We start from the raw sequence: 20,771 nt of genomic DNA, 5'->3' as shown, positions 1-20,771 counted from the left end.
CCCTTGCGCTTCAACTACATGCAAAAGGCCCGTTCGCGGCCGCTCCTCAGCCTGGCCTGGTGTTAGCCTGGTGGCTAGCTGCCTGCTGGTGGTAGCCTGGTGGCTAGCTGCCTGCTGGTGGTGGCTGCTCCTCAGCCTGGCCTGGTGGCTAGCTGCCTGCTGGTGGTAGCCTGGTGGCTAGCTGCCTGCTGGTGGTGGCTGCTCCTCAGCCTGGCCTGGTGGCTAGCTGCCTGCTGGTGGTGGCTGCTCCTCAGCCTGGCCTGGTGGCTAGCTGCCTGCTGGTGGTGGCTGCTCCTCAGCCTGGCCTGGTGGCTAGCTGCCTGCTGGTGGTAGCCTGGTGGCTAGCTGCCTGCTGGTGGTGGCTGCTCCTCAACCTGGCCTGGTAGCTAGCTGCCTGCTGGTGGTAGCCTGGTGGCTTGGTTGCCTGGTGGTGGCTGATCCTCAGCCTGGCCTGGTGGCTAGCTGCCTGCTGGTGGTAGCCTGGTGGCTTGGTTGTCTGCTGCCTCACTGCTGCCTCACTGCTGTCTCACTGCTGCCTCCAGTTTGATTTGCATCACCACATGTTGTGTGTTGCGTGTGTTTTAAAAGTAACTTGCCCAACACTGGTAGTTACAGATACTCCTGGGTTAACCTCTGGGCTTAAACATGATATAGAGGTAGGGGATGTGTTGCCTATCAAACAGCATCCCTATAGGTTAAACCCGTGGAAAATGGCTGCAGTTAGGGAAGAAATAAAGTACATGCTAGAGCATGATATTATTGAACCTAGCAGTAGTGATTGGAGCTCTCCTATTGTACTCGTTCCTAAATCTGATGGGAGTATCAGGATGTGTGTGGATTTTCGCAAAGTGAATGCAGTGAGTAAAGCGGATTCATATCCTATTCCCCGGATTGAAGACTGCATTGATAGGATAGGTTCAGCTAAGTATGTGTCGAAATTCGACTTGTTGAAAGGGAACGTGCAAAGGAGATTTCAGCATTTGTGACTCCAGATGGCCTGTATCAATTTCGGGTTCTTCTGTTTGGCTTGGGAAATGCACCGGCATGTTTTCAGCGCCTGATGAGCCAAGTCACCAGAGGTTTGGTGAACTGTGTGACCTATATTGATGACGTGGTGTTGTACCATGACACGTGGGAAGAACATGTAACTCAGATGGAAGAATTCTTTGCACGGCTGGCTGAGGCAAAACTAGTGATTAATTTAGCAAAAAGTGAGATCGGCAAGGCCCAAGTGACATATTTGGGGCATGTAGTAGGACGCGGCCAGGTCCGCCCTCGTGCGGCTAAAGTACAAGCCATTACTGATCTTCCTGTACCTCAGACCAAAAAACAGTTGATGTGGGTACAAGAATGTGTGGATTCTATAGAAAGTTTGTGCGAATTTTTGCAGCCATTACAGAACCTCTTACAACTCTCTTGAAGAAGACTGTGAGATATACTTGGAATGAGCAGTGTCAGAGAGCATTCGAGCAAGTGAAGGCCATTTTAACTTGTCAGCCTGTGTTAACGGCACCTGATTTTGGGAAGCCATTTAAGTTGGCGGTAGATGCATGTGATGTGGGAATCGGAGGGGTGCTCATGCAGGAACACAGCAGTGGTATTGATATGCCAGTGGCTTACTATTCAAAGAAGTTAAATCGTCACCAGAAGCTCTATTCAACCATAGAGAAGGAAGGGTTGGCCCTGGTGTTAGGTTTGCAGCATTTTGAAATGTATGTGACAAATGGTTGTGGGGAGGTTGTAGTGTATACTGATCATAACCCTCTGGTTTTTATTGAGAAGTTTAAGACCAAGAACCAGAGGCTTTTCCGATGGGGTCTGGTCCTGCAGCAATACAATCTGTGTATACAGCACGTAGCAGGGAAGGATAACGTCATTGCTGACACACTTTCTAGGGCAGCGGGGTGAGAGGTTAGGTGTAAAGGAGAAGATGATTCAGTGTAGTTGCAGGGTAAAGAAAAAATGAATTTTTCTTTTCTTTATGGGGGGAGATGTTAGGATATTGTGCAGCGGGCAATGTAGGACACACATACATACATATCTTTTCACATCCTGCACACATGTTTTGTTTTGGCACTGTTTCTGTACGTCACAACGGCGGCCGGCCACTGGAGGTACGGCTATATAAGTGAACGTCATCACGCAGGGACGGGGGGAGGAAGTGTTTGAAGAGTGTGGCGGCGCGTTTGTTACGAGTTGCGGTTTGGGAGTCAGTAATATTCTGTATACAGTACACACAGAGGCCACCTCTCAACTAAAGATTAAGAAGATAAGCGACGGATGGATAGCGCTGTCCTACTGTGCCTTGTAGTTTCTGGATGAATTGAGATGAGTGGAGCTTCGCGTACGAGAAGAAGTTACTGACTGTCCCACCGTAGACTAGTGATGTCCAGTGTCGGTGATGTACAGAGACTTACATAAATAGCACAAAAACCCTACGGGAGAAAAAAGAAGAAAACATAAAAATACCATAAAAAGAACGCGGGTTATTGTCCCCGCACCTGAACCGTGAAAGATCCAGCATCTCGCTCCGGCTGTGTGGGCCAACGCCAGAGCTGGCCGTAGCCAGTAGGTGAGTGGATCTGAGGGGTTGTTGACGTGGGGGGAACAGTGCCATATTGTTTTAGTTTGCCATATACACACACGCTCACACACACACACACACACACACACACACACACACACACACACACACACACACACATTTCAGGTCAGGGTAGCTCCTATCTATGGTGTTTAGCGAGCCGGTTTTAGTTTGATTTGGTGTCATAACTTAATCTTGGTATGGCACACCGACTCTAGAAAATTAAAACATGGCACGTGGTGTCAAAAAGGTTGCAGACCCCTGCCTGGACTCATCACTGGTGACTCACTTGATAATTCCAATATATACAGGGTGAAAAAAACATAGTTTTATAAGACCACAAGTGCTGACCATGTCTAAAATGTAATTTAACTCTCTCAGTGCCAATGAAATAAAAAGATATGTTCATACTGTGCCAGCAATTTTTTTTTCTTCAAAGTAAAAAAAAAGTGCTTAGGAAGCGAGGTACAGCCTTTTTCAGTTATAAGTTAAACAAAGAGTGGATGGAGCTGAAAATCTTCAGATAATAAAATCTTGGGTTCTGACATTTTTTTTCAAAAAAAATAAAAAAATAATAATCTTTTTTAAACTCAGGATTTTTTGTTCTGGAACTGAGGCCATTCAGAAAAAACTTGGGATATCTCGTTGTGTGGCACAGAGAGTTAACATGATCAATTGTCCTCATCACTGTCACATTTTACCTCAGGATCGTTGAGTGGATACTGGATTTGGCCTATATCCCACAGCTGGTTAGGTGTGCGGTTATTTGACGGCTATTTGAAAATAGCCGATCTACAATAGCCGATCTACAAGCTCACAATCGCGACGCGTTGTGAGCTTGTAGATCTGCTATTTTCAAACATTTTAGTACTTTTACTTTTGGTACTTTAAGTACATTTTGATACCAATACTTTTGTACTTTTACTCAAGTAAACTTTGCATTCTGGACTTTCACTTGTGACAAAGTACTTCTACATTGCAGTATTGATACTTTTACTTAAGTAAAACATTTGAGTACTTTTTCCACCACTGCGTGGGACAAAGATGTAACGGCAGCAGAACAGATGGAGAGCGTTGTCGATGTCTCGCTGGTTTTCTTCCTCCAAGGTGTGCAGAACGTCATGGAACAGCCAGGTCACCTCAGTCCATGCATCTCCCTCCACAGCCTTTCAATTCTTTAAAAAGTCACATGTCATTGTTTTTCATTTATTCTGCAGTTCTCCCTCACAAACACACCCACCCCTGTACATGCTTGGAAAGTCAGCATGTCTGTCTATATCTCAAGAACTGTTCATTCATGTCTTCACACTTAGCCACTGAGTAGTAGCTGAGCCCAACTGTCCAATAAATAAATAGTAAAAACTGACATAGGACAGTCAAGGGTGAGCTGTAAGACCTAGCATCACACCTGGAGTAAATGTTTGAAGGACCTACTGTACAAGTGACATGTGGTCACAAACCAGCCATAGGCATAAATAAGGTGATAGAAACTGTAATGCCTTGCTATTAACAGCAACAATTTTGCAATGTCACAGAATGCATATTTCAAACACTTTTATTATTATTTAAAGCTTACCTCTGGTTGTGCACACTTTTTCCCGCAATGAAACAGTTGGTGTCAGGACCACGCACAGAAAGCATGAACCGTGTCACTTTGACGTTCTCCACCCCCTGGTCCGCACGAACCCTTTTTGAATAAGTATAAAAGAATGTTTCCATAATCAAAAGGCAGCTTAAGCATGGATACTTTAAATGAATAGATGAAATGGGAAGATTAATTAAAATAACACGCATCACTTAAGGCAGGGGTCTTCAACATGGGGTCCGGGACCCCTAGGGGGTCCTCAGAGTTACTACAGGGGGTCCGGGACCCCTAGGGGGTCCTCAGAGTTACTACAGGGGGTCCGCCAAATCTTTGTGTGATATAATTTTTTTTTTACCTTAACCACATCAACCCTAGCATCCCTTTTCTGAGGAGAACTTTAGCCAAAAATAGCCGATATACAAGCTCACAACGCCTCACGCTGCAAGGCGTTGTGAGCTTGTAGATCGGCTATTTTTGGCAAAGAGGTATAGGTGTAGAGCAGTGTCTATCAACCTTTTTTGTGCCAAGGCACACCTGGCATAGCCAAAAAATCCCAGGGCACACCTAGATATACGGTATATATATATATATATATATATATATATATATATATATATATAATTATATATATATATATACGGTATATCTATATACACACACTAGGGGTGTGCCGATACACTAATTTCACGAAACGATACGATACGGTATTGGGCACATCTTCGATACGATTTCGATACGATACGCACTTTTTTATCATGAAAATATATGGGGGAGAAAAAAAGCAAATGCAAACAAATATTTCTGTTTTTGCATTATTCAGACATGCAAACTTGTAGCTTTTCAGCTTCCACTAGCCGTTTGGAATCCAAATAGGGCAATAGTGTGACACCTGACCCGAAAAAAAAACATCATTTTGTCAACCTTTTCACCTCGGGGCTGTTTGCATGCCTGATTATTATTATTGTTTAAAAAAAAAAAAACGGCGCGGCACACCTCAGCAGTAGCCCCGGCCCAAAATTGGGACGTTTGCCAGGGTTGATAAACACTGGTGTAGAGGGGAAAAAGGGCAGACCAAGTAAACAAAAAAAGTTTAATCTGAAACACAATTTTATACAATATAGAGGAGGGGGTCCCTGCTTCATCTCTGTCTCAGCTAGGGGGTCCTTGGCCAGAAAACGTTGAAGACCCCTGACTTAAGGTGCAGTGAGACATTTTAATACATTTGTTTAAATATTTTAAGTGTTAATTAAAACGGCTCAACTCCTACAAATCCAAGTAATCACATAATAATAATAATAATAATAATAATAATAATAATAATAATAATAATAATAATATTGGTCCCCACTCCTTGGGATGTTTTTTTGTCACTGTATAATTGCACATACGTGAAATTGGACCTCTGCATTTACCCAACCTATATAAATCACTAGGAGCAGTAAGCAGCCATTCTACGGCTCAGCAATTCTGGGTTAAGAGTCTTGCTCAGGGACACACATGGACACAATGCTGGCCTGGCCTGGAATCATGCCTGGGACAACCAGGGGCTCTGGCTCCCCTGGCGGGCTCAGCAGCCACTCAGCTAAGGCCTCCCCCAAACAAAGTGACATGGCTTGTCAGGGTGGGGGGTCCCCAGTTCAAATATATTTTTCATTTTTCTTGGGGGGGGGGGGGGGGGGGGGGACGTTTGGGAACCCTTGCCCTTAAATGTATTCTATTTTTTATTGAAGAGATTGGCTTTATACTTGTATAGGCAATGCACCTTCAAATTAAATTAATTAAATATTTACCACCATAACTTTTAATACTTTTAAGCATTCAGTAAGTGTTACGTTCAGGTTTGTTTGAGGCAATACTGTTTTACCTTAAAGGTGCACTGCACCGGCCTTTCCGGAAGTGTTCCACTTCCGTATGGTGACGCACTTCCTACTGAAACGGGCCAGGAAGGAGGGACATAGCACTGGGAGGAATGTGATTCGACCGTCAAAAAGTAGGCGGGCGTAACACGATGAAGACATGAATATGCAAATAAGGCGGGCCACTCGAAAACCAAACAGCAACAAACAAGCATGGACGTTGATCAGCTGGATGATATGGATGCTGCTTCTGGTCTCCATTCAGTGGTAGAGGACTACTCGCCACCGTCTTCCCCCATAGTGTCGGACGACGAGTCATCCTCAGAGGAGGAGGAGGAGGAATGGTACTGGGAAGACCCAGAGACAGACGGAGAAAATGATGAGTATCAAGCCGTCCGCAGCGTCAGGCCGTACATGTTCGAGCCTCTACCCCGTCCCCCTGCACAGAACGACGGGGACGGAGGTGAAGCTGCTGGAGGCGCAGCAGACGAACCTCAGCACCTCGTTGTGTCTCAATGGTAACGTTCCATTATAATCAATTATTTATTTAGCTCTTATATCAGTATTGTATTGAGTAAGTACGTCACAGTAGGCTGTAGCAGGTTGAACGCACGGCTGGCACTAATAATGTTAGATTAGCCCAGGCGCTCGGCTCTCAGCCCTGACAAAGGCCGTTTCTCAATACCCGAACTTGGGAAGCATGGACTTGCGTCCTTGGAAGTTCAGACTTGCAAGTTCGCCTCGGAAGTAGGAACTTCCGAGGATGGGAGGACGGGAGGACGGGAGTACGGTAGTTGGAACGGCAGCGTACTTCCGAGGACGGGAGGACGGGAGAACGGGAGTACGGTAGTTGGAACGGCAGCGTACTCGATGACGTCACCATCTCGTTATTTTTGTACAACGGAGTATAAAATAAGTTTAATGTGCTGTTTACAACAAAACATTCTATAAAAAATAAAATTTAAATAAAACAACACTGCCTCTTTTCGTTTTTAAAAGAGAAATACATGTTAATATCCCATTTACTGTTATATTTTTTTAAAAGCGTATAGAAATATGCATATGAAGGCTATAGGGGTTTTCAACCGGTGGTCCGCAAAGGTATTGCAGGTGGTCCCTGCCCATGCATAAAAAAAATTCAAAATAAACGTTTCTTAAAAAACGTTTTATTTTTTATTTATTTTTTACTTTTAATAACTTACAGGAGTTCTTACTGTATCGTGTGTGTGATATGAAATGTGAGCTTACCATAATCACAGTAATCCTTAATCATATTCCATCATATTCAAACAAAATCACTGTATTTTATTATTAGATATTATATTGATATTATAAGAAAGACAAGCATTTTAAAAGTGAGAACGGGACAAAAATGGACCAGAAGCGTCTTGTAGTTGCTGCTGTGGCTGTAGGCATGCTGCATTTAGAGGCTGAAGAGGAGGCTGCCCAGTGGAGGAGGAGAATCCGTGCAAGGAGAGCCAGGATGGAGCTGAGGAGGCAGAGGAGAGATGCCATGTTGGCCTGCCTCTCTAGTGTTGTAAGTTTATCTAACTAGGCAATTTTTTGTATTGGATCATGCTTTGTGTTAGTAGTTAGCCTAGACTTCACAGTTTACTTGGTAAGCATAAATAAAACACAAATAAGTGTGAATAAAGTACCTGTACTGTACCTCATCTGTGTGACATTGTATATCATTAGTCAAAACCAGAATATCCCATGAGTCATGTCTATGAAGGCTAGCTTTATGTATGGTGAAACATAAACCTTTATATAAACTGTGGGACACGTCATTAGTGAAAAGCACTATATTTCATATAAGGCTACAGTGGCTTTCTGGTCTGATAATTCTGCAAGATTTCAGCAATTCAAGAGATGTGGTGTAGACAGAAATAGGTCCAAGTACAGTTGCAACTCTGGTCTTCATTACATAATAATGTAATAATGTAGGTTTGGGTGATATGGACCTTGATATTTTGATGTTATGGTGAAATCACTATGAGATTTAAAAAAAGTAAAATAATCAGTTATGCCAATATAAGCAATATTTTCAAAACTTTTCCAAAGTATTTAGCCCCAATTCCAGGCGTATAGCAATGGTGCAATAATCTTAAAAGGGCAAGATCACTTTAATAATAATAATAATAATACATCAGACTTATATAGCGCTTTTCTAGTACCCAAAGTCGCTTTACAAAACAGTTTAAAAACAATTTTATTAGGAGAAAAAGAAGATGTTAAAAGGCTAAAAACAAAAGGCTAAGGCTTAGAGGAAGAAAGTGAGATTTGGTTTGGGTTAAGCAGGGAAAGCGAGTCTAAAAAGGTGGGTTTTGAACACGGCAAGAGTGGGGGCGGCTTTGATGTGAGGTGGGAGTGGGTTCCAACCTCTACTTTGGTAGAGGTTTGGGTTGTGTAGTTACCTGTCCAAGGTGGACAAGAAATCAAAAATAATTGCTCCATTGATTAGAAATTGAGAATTCAAAATATGCTCCTCATTGACACTGTACAGTGAAACAGTTCTTAAAGTCACTCTTTTAGCACTAACAAGGCTGATTCAGACAATATAGATCACCAAACACAGTACTGTTTTTTTTTTTTAAATAAAAATATCAACTTCCTGTTGATTAACTATTTTTATTAAGAAGAAAACCCGGACTGGATCTGGATCATTGTCTGAATCAGTTTGTTTCTTTATGTGCTAAAAGAGTGACTTTGAGAGCTGTTTCACTGTACAATGTAAGTCAATGTGGAGCATATTTTGAATTATCAATTTCTAATCAAGGGAGCAATTTTTTTTTTCTTCTTGACTACCTTTGGAGTTACATCATGGCAAGGTAACTACACAACCCCAACCCCTACCAAAGTGGTCTTGCCCTTTAAACATGTGTGCTATCAATGCCACTGCCTAGATAGACTCCAGCAAAGGTGTCACGTGACAAAAGGAACAGATCTACAAGGCAACAATGTATGACGCAACGCGTTAGCTTGTAGATCTACTATTTTTGTCACATGACATCCTGTGTACATTAGGTGGCACGTATTTCAAGTAATGCTAGACATGTTTTGGGACAATAGACAATGCAAATTAGATCCAAGCATTAAAAAAATTCAGTTAACCCATTAAGACCGGGAAAGCATCTGTGTGTCATTTTAAGATTTCTTTGGCTATTCAAAAATAGCAGATATACAAGCTCACTATGAGCTGGTCTACTGTATCTGATATTTTTTTGAAAAATCGTGGAAGATTTGTGCACAACAAAACTTGTATATATATATGTTTTAAAGCAAACATTTTAAACTCCGATCTGTGCTTCTGGGTGGTCCCTGGAACAACATTTAGAGATGGGGGTTCGCGGCTAAATACATATCATTTTGTGGGCCCTTGACATGGCAAAGTTGGAGTACCACTTATACAACATACTGTTAGGATTTAGAAAACATTTGGCCGCGGACCCCCATCTCAAAACGTTTTATTCCAGGGACCCCCACAGAAGCAATGATTTAAAAAAAATAAAATAAAAAATGATGTGCACAATTGTCCCAGAGTTTAAAAAAAATTGCAGATCTACAAGCTCATAGCGTGGCACAGTGCCGCACTATGAGCTTGTATATCTGCCATTTTGTGACATGATGTTCTTTTTTTTACAGGACCAACCCACAGTGCGCTATACGCAATTGAATGAGCATGTCCCCTTCCTCAGTCCCCTGTACTTCGCCGGTGGCGACACAAAACCAGCCCTACGGCTATCCAGGTTGAGTGTGACCATGCTCATCCATATGCTGCCCCGGGAGAAGGACCACGGATGGAGCCATGAAATTGAGGTGCTGGTGACACTTTACTGGCTGGCCTGTGGGGCGTCCTACAGGATGACAGGAGACGCCTTCGGGATGCCAATCTCCACCATCTGCAGGACGGTCCACAAGGTCTTGGGAGGAAATGATGACAGAGCTCCTCCACAGAGTGATTCATTTCCCCAGACCCGAGGACATGGAGGAGGTGGGGGCCGAGTTTCGCTGGCTAGCTGGACATCCGGTATTCCGCCATGCTGCCGGTGCCATCGACGGTTGCCACGTCCGAATCGTCCCCCCTAGACTGCCACAAAAAAAGTGCTACATTAACAGGAAGCTTTTCCCCTCACTGGTCCTGCAGGGTATCTGTGATGCGAATGGCAGGTTCCTGTTTACATTGGCCAACCAGGTACTGTACATGATGCCCTTGTCACGCGTCACTCTTTTAGCACATAAACGAACAAAGCTGATTCAGACAATATTGAACATCACCAAAGCCAGTACTGTTTGTATTTTTAGTGCAAATCGAAACTTCCTGTTGATTTTACTATTTTTAATAAGAACAAAACTGTCAAGTCTAGGCTAATTACTAACACAAAGCATTATCCAATACAAAAATTGCCTAGTTAGATAAACTTACAACACTAGAGAGGCAGGCCAACATGGCATCTCAACAAGACGGCAATCCGCAGTCTTCAACTAGTAAAACCAACAGGAAGTTAACATTTTTATTAGAATAAACAAAACAGTACTGGGTTTGGTGATGTTCTATATCGTCTGAATCAGCGTTGTTTACATTCGTTTATGTGCTAATAATAATGTCAATGTTTATGTACAATGTAAGTCAATGAGGAGCATATTTAGAATGATACATTTCTAATCAATGGAGCGATTATTTGTGATTTCTTAATCTTGTCCACCATGGCACGTTAAATAGACTCCAGTAAAGGTGTCACGTGACAAAAAGAACAGATCTACAAGCTAACAACATATCACGGTGCATTTTAATTTTGGTCACTTTTACCTCACCGAAGCCTCGCCGGTCTACTCCACGTCCTGAGCTTCCTTGTGGGCAGGGGGTGGAGCCGGGAGGAAGCCTCGCCGCTCTGTTCCAGGTCCTCAGCTTCCTCGCGGCCAGGGGGGTGGGGGATGGCACTGAGAGGGACTTGTCTGGGAACGGTATTGCGCCATGCTGCCGGTGCCATAGACGGGTGCCACGTCCGAATGGTCCCCCCCTACATCAACAGAAAGCTTTTGCCCTCACTGGTGCTGCAGGGTATCTGTGTTGGAGCGATTATTTTTGATTTCTTGTCCACCTTTGGAGTTACATCATGGCACGTTAACTACACAACCCTAGCCTCTACCAAAGTGGTATTGACCTTTAAACATGTGTGCTATCAATGCCTCTGCCTAGATAGACTACAGTAAAGGTGTCACCTGACAAAAAGAACAGATCTACAAGCTAACATATCACAGTGCATTTTCATTTTGGTCACTTTTACCTGGCCGAAGCTTCGCCGGTCTTCTCCAGGTCCTCAGCTTCATTGCGGGCAGGGGGGGGGGGGCCGGGAGGAAGCTTCCCCGGTCTTTTCCAGGTCATCAGCTTCCTCCCGGCCGGGGTGCAGTAATTAGAACCCTATTTTCAGGAGCATAAAGACCCACCAACAGGCAAAGGGATAGAGCCTGGTGGTGCCACAGCTGCAGGTGGCGTGGTGCGCTTAGCGACCTCTAGCCCTTCTTCGAAAGCAGAGGAAGCCAGGGAAAGCCAGCCACGACCTAAGAAAAAAAAATGAAGATATGCTGGATTTGTTTCGGGAGGAAGCCTCGCCGGTCTGTTCCAGGTCCTCAGCTTCCTCGCGGCCAGGAGGGTGGGGGCGGGAGGAAGCTTCCCCGGTCTTTTCCAGGTCATCAGCTTCCTCCCGGCCGGGGTGGGGCGGCTCTCCACTGGATTCCTGACAAGAAAAAATATACGATAATTTAAAGCAATCTGCTTGTGTTCAAATATGTGTATCAAATATAAATTTATTCCAAGGCAACGTCTCTCTTCCATGGTTAGAGAGGGAGAGAGCGCAAGATTGCATTGGGGATAATGGCTTGTGCAGTCTTCTCTTAATCTGTTCTTTTTGTCACGTCCGATATACATTTAGGCTGCAATCACACAGCCTGTTTGGCGAAAAACTAACTTATGTTACATGTTTTGTGTAATGTACATGTTTTGGAAAATGTTTTTTATCAACAAAATCAATAGCCAAAAACAATGCATAGCCAAATATTTTTCCACGACCCTTGATAAATTCAAAACCTTTTCCAGGACTGGAAAAGGTTTTTTCTAATTATGAAATATTTCAGGGAATTTCATGACTGTGGGGACCCTGTACATTAGGCTGCACGTATTTCAAGTAATGCTAGGCATGTTTTGGGACAAAACATGAAATCAATAGCCAATGCAAATTGTATCCAAACATTTTCTAAAACATTCAGATTAAGACTGTCATTTTAAGATTTCTTTGGCTATTCAAAACATTAACATTCAACATACATTGGCCAACCAGGTACTGTACATGATGCCCTTGTCATGCGGCGATCACGCTTCTACAAGCAGGCCCTGTATCCACCAGCAAGGTACTTCCTGTTGGGTGATGGAGGCTATCCGTGCTTGCAGCACCCTGTGGCTCTTATGACTCCATACCGCAAGCCTTTGGCAGGTAAGAACGCTCTTCCTGTGTCATAAGAAAACACACACACACACACACACACACACACACACACACACACACACACACACACACACACACACACACACACACACACACACTAGATTTACAAAGTACATTTGAATTCACAGGCCAAGTTCAAGCACGGTACAACCGGCACCACACCAAAGGACGCAACATCGTAGAGCGTACCTTTGGGATGCTGAAGGCACGGTGGCGCTCGATCTTCCTTCGGGCCCTGGAGATCAGGCCCATCTTTGCCCCAAAGGTGATCGCCGCAGGCTGCATATAATACTCCACAACATTTGCAAGGCAGCAGGGGATATCCTGGACGAGGAGGAGGAGCAGGAGGATGGCCCGGGCCCAGTTGAGGAGGATGGCGCAGACGGCGCTGAGAGGGAACTGTCTGGGAACGGTCTCCGAGAGAGGCTTGCTGATGAAATCAGTGCTCCTGATGAACTGGATGCATGGCTGGGAGACCATGATTACATGTAGAGCAGAGGTCTTCAACGGTGGTCCAGGACCCCTAGGGGGTCCTCAGAGTTACTACAGGGGGGTCCACCAAATCTTTGTGTGATAGGAACTTTTTTTTTACATTATCCACTTGAACCCTAGCATCCCTATTCTGAGAGGAACATTAGCCGGAAATAGCAGATCTGCTATTTTCAGCAGAGGTTTGGTGTAGGGGGGAGCAAACCAAGTACAGAGCGCAAGGTCAAGTTTACTAAGTATTGATGGTTCAAGTGGTTAAATATATGAAAATACACATTAACATGAATCTAGCACAACACTACACAATGATAGTGCTGTCAAACAAGTCCATGGATCTATCTATGAAATCTATGAAAAGGTTTAATCTGCAACATATGTAGTAGGGGGTCCCTGCTTCATCTCTCTCTCAGCTATAGGGGTCCTTGGCCTGAAAAACATTGAAGACCCCTGATCTACAGACAGAGGAAGGTTTGTGTACAGCAGGGGTGTTCAACAGGGGGTCCGGAACCTCTAGGGGGTTCTTAGAGTTACTAAAGAGGGTCCGCCAACTCTTTGTTTGATGGGGAACAAGCTTATAGATCTGCTATTGTTCCGAACAATAGCCGAAAATAGCAGATCTATAAGCTCACAACACCGCGAAGAATTGCTGTAGAGGGAAAAAGAGCAGACTAAGTACAGAGGCCAACGGTCAAGTTGACTAAGCATTCATAGTACAAGTTGCATCATTTCATTTCATATAATTAGATTGTAAATAGTTGTGTGTATATATATATATATATATATATTTATATATATGTTGTATTATATTAATTTCATGCAATGGTGTCTTTTCTGTTTTGCTGTAAATCAAATTAAATAATATAATTTACTTTCAAGAATGTGTTAAAATGTAATTACTTGAACAACAATTGACAAATGAAACAAATCCCTGGGAAGTGAACAAAATAGACAACATATATTACATATTAACGGTACACTACCCAGGGGGTAGTTTTTTTTTTGGGGGGGGGGGTCCCCAGATGAACAGCTTAATCCATTAAGATCTGAGGCTTTTCTGAAAAACTTATGTTGCTATATCAGTGGTGCTCAAACTTCGTTCCAACTTTTTTGTTCCAGGGACCCCGAGAAGCAAAGATTTTAGTTAAAAATGTATATGTGTTCAAATATTTGCATACATTTTCAAAATTCTTTCAAAAATAGCAGATCTACAAGCTCAAAGTGCGGCAAAAAGTGACACGCTGTGAGCTTGTACATCTGCCATTTGTGAATAGCCAAAGTATCAAATATGGTTTAAGTGGTAAAAAGACTGATGCAAATGACACAGATACTTTCCCAGTTTTAATGGGTTAAAGTGCAACATTGTTTGCTCACTCCGAAGTAAACAAACCAACACACAGTATAAGTACACAGGGTATCTGCACATTTCTTAAAGGAACTACTAGACCTTTAAATACCCCTTAAATAAACTAATAAGAACACCATTACTACGCCAAAAGTAAACATCAAACTGAACTATAAGAAATGGTCCAACATTGGCCAAATATTGACCTACGAAAAAGGCAAATATTGTGAAAATAGCTGATCTACAAGCTCACAACGCCTCGCAATACGACGCGCTGTGAGCGTAGTTCGGCTATTTTCACAATATTTATCTGTGGAACCAAGTCCAACTAAATGTAATGCCTGAACTCGTACAATTCCAAGTGCTTGTCATGGTGGGGGGGTGGGGGTGGGGGTGGGGGGCAGTTCAAATATGATTATTTCACTACATTTTGTCCACCAGTTTCTCAAACAGAGCCAGATATCTCTCTGAGCGCTGTGTGGCTGCCCTTTCCCTCTCCTCTTCTCTTCTCAAGTCCTCCCTGTGCCTCTCCTCTTCTCTCTCGGACTGCTCTCTATCCAGCAAATCTTCATTTTTTTCTGGCTGGCTCTCCCTGGCTTCCTCTGTTTCTGATAGGCTAGAGGTCGCTAAGCGGACCACGCCACCTGAAGTGGCAGTGATATTGGATGCAACCACCAGGGGGGCATTAATTGAGTGCTGCCCCCCGAGAGCAGCATCCATCTGACTGTACCACTTCCAGGTGGCAGCTGTGGCATCACCGGGCTCTACCCCTTTCCCAGATGGTGGATCTTTATGCTCCTGGAAATAGGGTTCTAATTACTACACTGTGAAACTGACTATTCACATTCCCAAGTAACACTTTCACTCAAGGAATGCTGCGTCTTTGCAGATGTTCAGATTACCTTGTAGCGATCTTTGAGATTATTCCACTTCTTGCCTGCCTGTTTGCCTGTCATGGACAGGCCTGAAGTCTTAACAAATTCCCTGAGAAAACAACAATACTGACTCACTTCCACTACAATAATAAGAAATCATTAAAGATGGACACTGCCCAAATCTGACACCAACCACTGCCCAGATATATAGGAAATGCTAGAAGCACTCAATACTCACTCCCATCCAGATTTAAACGTGTTTTTCTTCCCAGTGAAGTACCGGTCATTGGTCCCCCGCCAGGTAATGAGGGCCTGGGTTTCCACATCTGTCCCTTGAATAATATTGTAATGCTGTATGTTAGTTTAAATGCACATTGGTAGCAATTGTTCAATAATAATTACATGCAAATTTGATCAAAAGAACACAAAAGAGGCAGTTAAGTACCACTTTAAAGTTGGATACTAATAGGTTAAATGGACTAATTTACTAATAAAGTTGAACTATAAAGTTATGAATCCTAACTTTGCACTCAGTCAAACCAATTTGCCCAACTGAGACAAAAGACCAGTGGTCAAAGCAACAAAGTACATTTACTCAAGTACTGTACCGTGCAATCTTTAGGTATTTATACTTTACTTGAGTATTTCCAATTTCCAATACTTTTACTTCTACTCCACTACTTCTACGCCAAATCTACTCCATTACAATTATTAGAAAACTTCAGTTACTAGTTACTTTGTAGATTTAGATTATTATTACAAAACATACATTAACCACTTGAGCCATATCTACATTTCGCCCATTAGAAAATAGCCGATCTACAAGCTCACTTATAGGACTTGCAGGTCTGCTATTTTCAAAAGATTTCTAGACATTTTATACATTAGAAAACTTGTGAAATGGGACATTCTGCATAAGGATTACTTTCAACTTTTGGTATTTAAGTACATTTTTATACCAATACTTTTGTACTTTTACTCAAGTAATTTTTAAATTCCGGACTTTTGCTTGTAACAGAGTATTTCTACATTGCAGTATTGTTACTTTTACTCAAGTAAAAAATGTGAGTACTTTTTCCACAACTGATAAACAAATGCATATTTCTCTGGATGAAGTCCTCTTGCTTGGTGAAAAGTCTCGTTGACAGCTCAGTGCAGAATTAACTCCCTGGACGCATACCTTCAATTGAAGTAAAATAACGTTAATACTACTCGCATAAACACATATCAAACATTAGTCAGAGGCAGTTCTATCTCCCCAAAATTGGCTGAGACTATAGAAATCCAATAAATATATCCACAACTAATTAGATCTCATTTGAACCACTACAAAGAAGACCCAGCTGAACCAGCGGACACTTTCAAAAGTACTGGCCGCAAATAAGGCTTCTTAGGCGGGGTACAGTGGTCTGACGGGCCGGTCATCTGCGGCCGGGTTAACAGCGGCTAGCCGGCTACACAAACGTCCGAAAGTTCGGTGCACAAATCAGCCACAGATTTGAAGTTAATTAACAACATTCAAGCCTAAAATAAATCTTAAAATTACATTCTGTGGCAAAACAAAAAAAGAATTCGGACATTTCTTACCGCGGTCCGTGTCCGCCATATTGGTCCAGTTTTTCAAGCGCTGGTGGTCCGGTGCGGTGTTGCATTCTGGGCAATCTGCTGTGAAAAGTCCTCAGCGAGTCTAGTCTGAAGCATGCTCGGTAAAGGGGGCGGATCCGGGCGGATCAAGTTCACATCCGGGTATTTGGTCTGTACTTGGGCAAATGCGAACTTAGAATTGGAACAGTACTTGGGCAGCGACTGATGACGTATCACGAGTTCGTGAGGACGGGAGTACAGACAAGTTCGGGTATTGAGAAACGGCCAAAGAATTCCACTGCCCTGCGAGGGCTCCAACTGTAGTCCAAATAACCAAAGCCACGTCGCTACTCACCGAAACAAAGTCTGTTTTGTTTTGTTGAAAGTTTATTCTCCACGATGGGAAGCCTCTCAGCACCCCACCTTCTCTGTATAATACTCTTTTTGGGCAGAAAATAAAATATGTCCGCCAGATGGAAAAACATTTTTTTTCTCTACTGCGCCCCCTACAGATCTGGTCAATATAAATTACCATTGACCAGATCTGTAGGGGGCTCATAGGAGTACATTTCCATCTGAGTAGCGAAGTAGTTTTGTTTATTTTTAGTGGGATAACCTATAGTGTGTATTATTGAACCTAGTCTTTCCTACAACCAAGAGCCAAACGTTATATTAATTTAGCAGTTGTGGAAGTTTAGCTTATTGGAATGGAATATTAACTACCACTACTAGAAAATAGCCTGTAAGGAAAGAGAAATGACATGTATGATAAATCTTACTTTCTGCCCTGATTGTTAGGCTCTAAGTTATTTTCAGTATTCATTCACACTAATCACTGTAAGCCCTCACATTATGTTTATCTGCTTATCATTCAGGTGTACATGTGGATACTGCCATAACATGGATCAAGCAATTGAGAGGGTGTGCTGTAAGGACGCTGACAGGGTTAGTATTACAGCAGAATGACTGTCAGTCTGTCAACAGCATAAATATACATTATGTTGGTACAATTCACTGTTTAGACTTAGGCTTGTGTCCCTAACAACCAGTGGTGTAAAGTAACTAAGTACATTTACTCAAGTACTGTACTGAAGTACACTTTTGAGGATTTTTTACTTTACTAGAGTTATTCCCATTTTCTATACTTTCACTTCTACTCCACTACATCTCAGAGGCAAATGTCATACTTTTTTTTGGGATTATTATTACAAAACAACCACTGCAGCCCTATATACATTTCGTCCAATTGAAAATAGCCGATCTACAAGCTCACAATGCTGTGAGCTTGTAGATCTGCCATTTTCAAAAGAGTTTTATAGATTTTATACATTTGAAAACTTGAAAAATTAGTACTTATGCTTTTGGTACTTGAAGTACATGTTGATACCAATACTTTTGTACTTTTACTTGTAACAGTATTTCTACATTGCAGTATTGATACTTTTCCTGTAGAAAAAATATATAGTATTTTTCCACCACTAACAACCCACATGGAACTTAGTTGCCCTGCATACAACCTACCTACACCGTCATTTTCCCTCCTACAGTATATCCAGCCATTTTGCATGTTTGAATGTACACAGGTAAAGATAGGCAATAACACTATTTCATTGGCAAAACAATCAACCCACAACAATGTCAAATGGGATATGTTCTGAACATTCAGCATCGTTGCAGGTTATTTATTTTGCTCTCTTATGCAGGTTATGGACAAATGTGCAGAGGCAGAACCAGAGCCTACATGCATCACTCTACACCCTGGCTTCGATGGAGTGTGCCTCGACCCATGGGTGCAGCAGTTAGAGTACGCCTCCATGGTGCAGCACCACGGTGACTTCCATCAGAATTTCCCAGTCGAGGAGTGAGTATGAATAACAATTGTATTTCTGTATATTTCTGTAGCCATTGTGAATTTCCTCTTTGTATCACTGCTTGTCAAATCATTTCACTTTGATCATGTAATCAAAATACAATGTTCGGTCCGAATTCAAGACCTCCATTATTGTCTTACCTTGCTCTTATTCACTTGAGTATTTTTATTTCATTTTCGCATTCATGTCATTGATTCTGTTTAGACGTTACCGGCACACAGCATACCGGTCCTTCGTCAGATGGTGTTGGGGTTACCTGGGAAGACGTGTTCGTCGTGTCATCCCATCCTGTGCCGTCAACAAAATAAGGGCTACCTACCCATCTGAAAGTTACAGAGGCTTCAGGCTGCCTCCACTGCACAGGCCATGATTATTTTTCACAAATATTATTTCTCCCCATCCTCAACTTACACAGGCTCCACTGCAAATGCCATGATCTATTTTTCACAAATATTATTTTTCACAAATAAAGAACTATAATGACAGAAAACTTGCTTTATTTTGCAGTGAAGATATTTAATTCAAGTGCAACAGATTACAGCATGTTCCTGGTTGGGGTTTGTCATCTACAGTTTTAATTCCATAGAACACACCATGAAAAAAAGGTGTATTGTGACAATATGATATTGACACAATATCGATAGAGGTATTTGGTGAAAGACAAGTTATATTGCCCATTGCCTATTTTTTCATTTTACTGTCATGCCACCTACTGGCCCCACCCCTCCCTGATGGGATTATGACACCTTTTCAGCAATCACAACACCACAAAATAAAAGAAAATTGGTACATAAGCAATTTTTATAGACACTGCTGTTTGTATGCATCATGGATTACAATACATAGAGTATCCCCTACCAGTTACACAAGGGAAGTGTAGGTGAAAATTGTTGGACCTTGCTGTTGTACCTCTAGCTTCACAGTCTGCCACTAAGACATGCAGATGATTGCAGAGATGTGCTACACACACACACACACACACACACACACACACACACACACACACACACACACACACACACACACACACACACACACACACACACACACACACACACACTGAAATTCCTGTGCTTGCAGCAGGTACCACACTATGAACAACCAAAGTGTGTTTACAGGTGAACCGTAACCAAGCAAAATCCCACTCAATCCATAGTGTTCCAAATTAAACATACTTCATACTTTTAGCTTCTATGGAGAAAATTCTTATAGTTGAAAATTACTTACAACATTTTCTACTGTCAAAACCTGAAGCTGCTCACTTTCCAAGTTGCATCTATTATGTTCACTCCAGCATATGGTCTAAACGTGGCTAACAGTGAGGTCAGATCAGCAATAAGCACTAGTCAGATAAAACAGGATAACATTTTAAAAACAAAATTACACGGTATAACAACCTATATAACAAAATAATTATGTAAAATGTAAAAGTTGAAGTGTATACAGACATATTTGCTCATTGGGTATGTGTCAGTGCTGGTGCAGCAGTCATGGTTGGTTGCATTTTGCAGACATCTGGACAGTACTGCTATGTGTAGCTTAGAGAGATGAGAAACCTGATGGCCCAGTGGTAAAAACAGTTTTGTCTAGTATGTGCAGCTATGCTCCTATATTGTCTGCTAGACAGTAACAAGGATAGCAATCTGCACACTGGGTAAATTTACACACATGATCTGTAACAGTAACAGTTGTTTTGCTGAATTGTAGTGATTTCACATTTATGTTGATTCATACCAGTTTTCCAAGGCAGCTTATTGCTAGTTATTACAATAGACATTTGCATTAATAATTTACACTGAGACATTTACATGGACCACAATGGAATCAAGCCTCAGTTTGGTATTTCTGAAATGATCCATTTGGCTTTTTGTAACATACTGCTGTATTTGAATTGTCAATGAAATATTCAATACTTAGTTCTTCCCTACAACCTCCTTTCCATTATGTTTTTCTTATGTTCATGTGGACTATTTGCAGTCCACAACACAAGCAGGATGGGTGTACAACCCCAGACATCTAAGGATGTCACAGACCTGTTATTGCTCCTTCTCATGTGACTAAAGGCCACTTACAAGCCAGAGT

The 20,771-nt window shown here is 42.3% G+C and overlaps 1 long non-coding RNA gene across 1 annotated transcript; it reads right to left on the bottom strand.

Moving 5' to 3' along the window:
* Positions 1 to 10,863: 10,863 nt before the first annotated feature.
* LOC308104442 lies at positions 10,864 to 12,805 on the bottom strand. Its single transcript, XR_013934822.1, has 4 exons — positions 12,718 to 12,805; positions 12,351 to 12,531; positions 11,314 to 11,763; positions 10,864 to 11,046 (listed from the first exon to the last, which is right to left on the bottom strand). It is a non-coding gene; the product is annotated as an uncharacterized lncRNA (long non-coding RNA).
* Between the last annotated feature and the right edge of the window lie 7,966 nt (positions 12,806 to 20,771).

Source organism: Gymnoscopelus braueri (assembly GCF_963280865.1).
Source record: "Gymnoscopelus braueri genome assembly, chromosome: 17".
Classification (NCBI taxonomy): domain Eukaryota; kingdom Metazoa; phylum Chordata; class Actinopteri; order Myctophiformes; family Myctophidae; genus Gymnoscopelus; species Gymnoscopelus braueri.
The sequence above is the reverse complement of the archived record's forward strand: the minus strand, read 5'-3'. Positions and strand labels throughout refer to the sequence as shown.